Source organism: Carlito syrichta, unplaced genomic scaffold (genome assembly GCF_000164805.1).
Source record: "Carlito syrichta isolate Samal-C Ts95f unplaced genomic scaffold, Tarsius_syrichta-2.0.1 Scaffold136067, whole genome shotgun sequence".
In the NCBI taxonomy this organism is placed as follows: Eukaryota; Metazoa; Chordata; class Mammalia; order Primates; family Tarsiidae; genus Carlito; species Carlito syrichta.
In genome coordinates, this window is record NW_007080163.1 from 215,952 (window position 1) to 223,210 (window position 7,259).

The window sequence follows — 7,259 nt, forward strand, 5'->3', positions numbered from 1 at the left end:
ACAGCAAGTTTTGAGGCTTCCAAGTGACCAAAGAGGTAAGCAACTGAAGTGAGCTTAAGCTATTTACCTGTATCTAAACTAGAGTAAAACTAAAGTAAAACTTAGTAAACTTTGAGTAAAGGATAGCAGAGTAGTTTCAAGACTTGGGTTCTAAAATCCGTTCACCTAGGATGGGATCCAGGTTGTATGATTCATTCATTGCATGATCTGGAAGCAAGTTGCTTTATTTCTCTGCTTCCTTATCCATTTAATAGGGATAGTTTTGAGGATTAAATGAGATAATCTTTCTCAACTTCATCACAGAATGTGAAACAATAAACATTCTGAACTTTGTTAGTCCTACATATTTTCTGTTTAATTTTCATACCAGTATCATGAGCTTACCTAAGGATTGGGAACCATTTTCGTTGGTAGCTCACTCTAGAAAACAGTATTAATTCTTGATAAGGGGTTTACCATCTTTTTTGCAGACATCAAAATAATGGAATATTTAAGATTATGATTACAGTGTCAGACCTTTAGGTTTAAATCCTCACTTACTGGCTCTAACAGCTTGAGAAGTTGCTTAACTTCTTTTGGGTCTTAGTGATCTTATCTGTAAAATGGGTATTCTGTGTAGTTTAAAAGAGTTAATAAATGTAAAATGCTCATATCAGAGCACATAAGAAGTGCTCAGTGCTGCTCAATCATTGACTTGCACGATTAATCAAGTATTTCCCTGAAGAGAAAATGGAGTTACGAGGTAATATTGTCAAGCATTTTAAATCTTATAAATAATTTTTATGGTACTTTAAATATTTTTTTCAAGATTAAATGTTGAAGGATAGCTATGTCAGAATTTTTTTATAGTCAAATGATAAAGATAGATTGAGGGTCTGTTTAGGTAGAGATGGTAAACACAAGGCAAACCCATACTTTACACCAGAACTGTGGCAGAAGTTATAGCACTTTTACCTACTGAGTTCATACTCAGCTTACACATTTTTCTCAACATAATACTCCAGGCAGCCATTGTCAATTTGATTGGTGTTATGTGAAATAAAACTTATTTTCCTTCCCTATTCCAATATTATGTCTTTTGAAGGGTTATTTTCCCTTGAGGATAAAGAATTTATAAGTTTTCAATTAAATCCCTCCTGTTGAAATTCCAATCAAACTCTTAAATGATACAAGATAATCATCTCTCATATCCTTGAATAAGCAGTGTGAGTTTATAAAAGGGAGAAAAAAGTTGACTGGCAGTACCCATGATCTGTTTTTGTGTGTATGTGCTTTTTTGGAAGATACTGCTAAGACAGATAACATTGACAGCTGTAGTTTCTTTAAAAGATAGATTTGCTAGAGTCTGAAGAAATCATTTGGAACGTGGCTTCTTTAGTTGTTGACTCAGTGAATAATTTTATGGAAAGACAGCCATGTTACACTGTTTATTACACCATGCAGCTGGGCATCTTTCATTTTATTTTAAGAGAAAATGCAAATGGATAAATGTGAAGATTGTTCCTGAATGTTTGCTGGTTGGTACCTCTTTAACTCTAGATTCTGTAGCGTCTTATAACTATATCATTATTACTCATATCATCATCATGTGGCCTACGTGCTTCAAGAAAGTTTACATGCTTTTTATGTACTATTTAAGACAGGGAAATATGTACTTACTATAGAAAAAGTGCTATCTCCTACAAATCAGTAAAAACAAAAACAGGTGCCTCAATTGAAAATAGGCAAAGATGTGAAGAGTTAAACTGCAGAGAAGAGAAGATATAAAAAGCTAGTAAGAATATGGAAGAGATGCTCAAACTCATTAGTAGACAGAAAAATGCAAAATAAATCAACAATGAGATGTCCATTTACATACATTACATTGACAATAATTAGGAAGCTGAATAATGCCAAGTGTTAGCGGGATGTGTGAACATGGGAACACTTATGCACAACTGGTGGGATTGTAGACTGGTATAGAAATTCTGCAGAGGACTCCAGTAGTAATAGCAAAGTAGTCTATATATACCTTCTGACCCAGCAAGCCAAATCCGTTCCTAGGTATATAGACCACAGAGGAATTCTGAGAATTCACAAGTCTCCTATGTGAACAGGATGATGAGGTGTCCTGGCTTTCCAGGAACAGTCATAGGTTATAGCTGCTGTCCTAGTGTTATTATTGCTAACACTCTTTCATTCTCAAAAATGTTCATGCTGGGTACGGAGGCTGAGTAACCATACAGCATATTCATGGTGGTAGGGAGTTGGGGGCAGTTTGGAGAGTGGAGAGGCAAAATGTGTTGGATTCATGCTTTTCAGCAGAAAGAAGTAACAGATCAGATCTTTAAAATTTTGCTGGGTGATAAAAAAAACAGGTTTACAACAATAACATCCTCATATAATTAAGGCCTATGTATACATAAAATTATATGTTTTATAAAAACACTTACTAACAAAAGGACATAGGTTGGAATGATTGCGTTGAGGAAAGAAAGATAAGTGGGAAAAAGGAAAAAAATAATAATAAAATGGGAGGTCATGGTGGAACAAAGAGGATAATGAACCACTGAAAAGTGTAATTAACTGAACTTCAGTCTCTGAAATCAAAAAGTAAGCATATCATCAAAATAGATAAAAGCAAATAATTTTGTAAGTATTCCAAATATTAAACTTTCTTGGGAAACTGGCATTTATGTATTTATTCTCTTTGAGGTTCCAAAAAGCATTTAAGGCTGCTTAAATAAGTATCTCAAGTAGAACAAAATAAATATGAAAATCTTTGAATGAGAAAGCAGAACAGAATGTATATAGAACTAAGAAAGACAAGGCAGAGCAAGTATGAGGTTAACATCTAAAATTCACACCAAAATGATGTGTAGATCTGCCAGAGATGGGTTTCTGATTTGGTGCTAAATTGTCCAGCAGGTAATACAAAGAAGGTGATGCCCTCACATATGTACATTTATCTGTAATAGCCACTACAAAACCACTCCAAGTACTAGAAAGCAGCACACGTTTCCCATTCTGAGATCAGAGAGAAATTTTTCCCTTGGGATCTTATAAGGAGGGCACTGTGTAATGAAATAGCAACCTAGAAAACTAATTTCGACAAAAAGACTCATTCCAAAGCCATCTGGAAAACCAAAATATTAATTTACTCCAACAGAGTTTGGGTTCCTTGAATTTCCATAAAATAACCAGGTTTCAATTTCATATTAGTTCAGGAAACATTCCCGGGGCTGCAATAAACCTGTGGCCCACAGATGTTGGGATCTTCCAGTTGGTTATGAACCATGGAGTCAAAAATTCCTGGTCATTATAGCAATAACTAATGAAAAAAGAAAAGGACTCTTTTTCCAGATTTCAGGAGTGCCGTTGTCTTTATGCCCCTGAGGAAGTAGGCCACAGATAAGGAAAGAATGTTTTCCTCCTTTCTTCCCGAAACAATTTCAGCAGCAATTAACTTTTTATTGACTAAAAAGCAAACATAGTCATTACTGTAGAGATCAGAGAAAGTAAATCCACTATGTGGAAACAGGTGTCACCATAAGAGTAAAGCCAACAACAAGCAATTCATAATAGAAGAGTTTAGTGGCAGGTATCTGCAGAAGGAATCCAGCCTGAGACATTATCTCCAAATGGACATGTGGGGTGTGTGTGAGCGTGAGAGAAAGAGAACCTGGTGTTCTGGTACATTCTGGTTTGGGAGCAAGGGTAGTTCATCAAGTTCTTTTGAAGTCTGATTGAAATAACCCCTGAGCACCCTCTAATTACACTTGATTTTGTATTCATCAAGTAACCCGTTACTATTAACTCAGTTTCTGAGAAAGGGAAGTGTGGTAGATTGATGACAAAATAGCTGCATTTCCCTCCTTCTATCCAGGCCCCAAGCAGTGGGACTTTGCAACTCATCCCAGCAATGGGTGGAGACTATTTCTTCACCCCCGGAACCTGGTATGGCCTTGCGATTTGTTGTGGCCAATAGACTATGGTGGAAGTGATTGCATGCTAATGCTAAATCTAGATCTCAAGAGGCCTTGAATGCTTCTTGCCCCTCACCACCCCTCTTCTCTGAACACTGCACAATCACCATGGAAACTCCATCAGGCTAACCTGTCCAATGTTGAAAAACGAGGCCCATTTACTCTTGTTACTCTACCTGATTGCCAGACAACACCAAAGATGAGTTCAAGGTCTTAGACCAACCATCCTGTAGCCCAACCACAAACTTACCACAAGAACCTGAGTGAGCCCGGGAGAGGTCAATTGAGCCTGGCCCAGATCAGCAGAACTTTTCAGTTGACTTTAGACATGTGAGAAAAAACAAATTCTTTCTTGCCTTAAGTCTCTGAGTTTCAGCATGGTTGTTATTCGCAATAGCTCACTTCTATAGAAGGGTATTCTGATATGAGTATCATGACTAATAGAAAATTTTGTCCACTATTATTATAAATAAAAATACAAATAAAATATTATAAATTAAAACATAAACAGCAGCTTTGGCATTTTAGTTTGTGTTTTAAGATCTTATAAGCCAGTTAGCATGGGAGTTCCTGAGAACTTGTGTTGTTCTGAGAAGGTGGACAAAGCTGAATTTTTGGACTTACAAGCTGGAGGATCAAACCCCAGACAAATAACTTTCAAAAAATACTCTCACCTGGGGTCCCTAGCATGGGTGTAAGGGGAAAGCTATCAGGCTCTTGTGTGAGTAAAGTGTCTTAAAAGTTAAGCCACTAAGTCCTCATTTCCTTCTAGTATCCATGGCAAAGGGTTATTTTCTCTTAAATTATCTTTAATTACTCCTGAAATGCTTTGCACCTGCTAGCTCCTGTGAGTTGTCTAACAGCTCTCTCTTAGAGCAGTGTTTTCCACTCTGTTGGTCTGTGTCTCATCGTCTCTCCTTAGGGAAATGAAGGAGAGTTGTGCACAAAAGTATCTCTCATAAGGAGAGCAGGGAAATATCAACTTTTTAATTGGGTCCTTCAGTGCTTTCTCTGACCAGTTCTGACCTCTTGGCATTTTCGTTTCTTTGAGTTTTGTCATCCGTTTTTTGTGAGGAATTTTGTTGGGCTTAATGTTTGCAGATGGCAGGGGGCACAGGTGGGCCTGATCCTCTCTTCTGTGAATAGCCAGCGTGTCTTACACTGAGGCTGAGTCTCATTATCGCCATTACTACTGGGCTGACAGATCATCTGAAGGTAGAATGGAGACCTCTGGGATTCACTAATGACACCTGGGGAGATGCAACAGGCGTGCTACTGTCTTGGGGATGCCATTTGTGAAAACATGCCTGTCTCTGTGTTGCAGGAAATAAAAGATTTATTTCCTCTCATAGATGCTAGAGGAGTAGAACCAGAGTTCTTGGAATATCCACACAGGAGAATAAGCAGAATTCAAGATTCAGTTTCTAAAATATGTAGAAACTTTGCAAATATTTTTGTGAAATTAAAATTTTCCTGCATTCTTTCTCCTTTTTAGAAATGAAAGAGGCAGGGCAGTATAGCAGAATGATTCTGGAAATGGGAACGGGGGGGTCTGGATTTGAGGCACCCTTGGGAAGCGTCCTGGCTCTGCCATGTTAACTGTATGCCTCATGGCAAGTTGCTTAGCTTTTCTGGGACTTCCTAAAGTGAGAATTACATTAAATTTTCCACAGGATTAAGTCATTTAAATGTGTATAATTCCTAACATCGTATCTGGAGCAGCTAACTTGATAAATGTTAGTTCTCTTTTCACCTTTTCTGATTTTTGGTTTTGTTATTGTTTGCTTGCTTGCTTGCTTATCCATGTATTTTTTTCTCTGTAGAACAAAGGATGAATTTTTAAAAAGTGAGATGGCATTTATCAAAAAGTGTTTAAACTATTTCTACTTTCTACCTAATAATTTCACTTATGTAAATGTGTACTAAAACAATGATCCAAATAAAAAAGTACAAAGCTATAATCATAACAATATACATCATTGATTCAAAAATGTTCTTCCTGGTAGTTTTTCTATTTGTCTTATTTTAAAAAGCATATACTTTGTCTTTATTTTTAAAAGTCATTTGTACTATTTGCTTCTTATTCTCTTATTTGTGTTTCCATATAAACAGTAAATTCTCATTCATTCCATAAATCATTAAAAAAAAAAGACCATTATGAATTCCCCATGGGCTTAATATGAATCACTTTCTTCTAAAGAGATTTTCAAGCAAGCTTATTTCTTTTATCTGGACAACCATTTTCTAGGAGAAGCAAAACTCAGAATCATAACCTGTCTTGCATGCTCATGCATTTATTAAGAGATATTTCATAGTAATAACTATGCGGAGCTTTCATAATATTTGGTCAAAGCAGAGCACACTAAGAAAATAGTCAAGAAAGCATTTGAAGTAGAGGAAAGGGAACTCATCTTGATTGGCCAATTGCTACATGCTCATCTTTATGCTAGATTCTTCCAAGATGTTGCTTTGACAAAATCCCCCAAGTAAACTTTTTAATCTCCCAGTTTCTGAAGAGGAAACTGAAGACTCAATATTTCAAATGGCTTGCCTACAGACCATGAATCTGAACAAAGGGCTGCTTGACTTTAAAACCTATGTTCTTGTTTCTATTCCCAGATGCCTCCTAGGCAGTGATTCTTACCATTGACTACACATTGGAATCATTTGGGAAGCTTTAAAAAACGAATAATGCCCAATACAATACTAAAGTAGGAGAGCAAAATTGGAAGAGTCACACTACCCGATTTCAAGACTTACTATAAGCTTCAGTAATCAAGATGGTATTGCATTGGTAAAAGAATATACATACAGATTAGTGGAACAGCATAGGGAGCCCAGAAATAGACACACACAAATATATTCAACTGATCTTTGACAAAGGAGCAAAGGCAATTCAATGGAGAAAGAATAAGCTCTTCTACAAACAGTGCTGGAACAAATGAAAGTCCATATGTCTAAACCTTACATTTTCACAACAATTAACTCAAAATGGACCATAGACCCAAATGTAATATTCAAAATTATAAAACTGTTAGGAGAAAAGCTATGTGACCTTGGTTTTGTAATGGGTTTTTAGATATATGACAAAATATATGATTTAAGAAAGAAAAATGTGTAAGTTAGACTTTATTAAAATTAAGCACTCAGCCAGGCTCGGTGGTTCAGCCTGTAACCCCGGGCCTTGGGAGGCTGAGGTGAGTGAATTGCCAGAGCCTGCAGGTTCGAGACCCACCTGAGCAACTTGGTGAGACCTCATCTCTACAATTAAAAAAAAAAAAAAAAAAAAAAAAA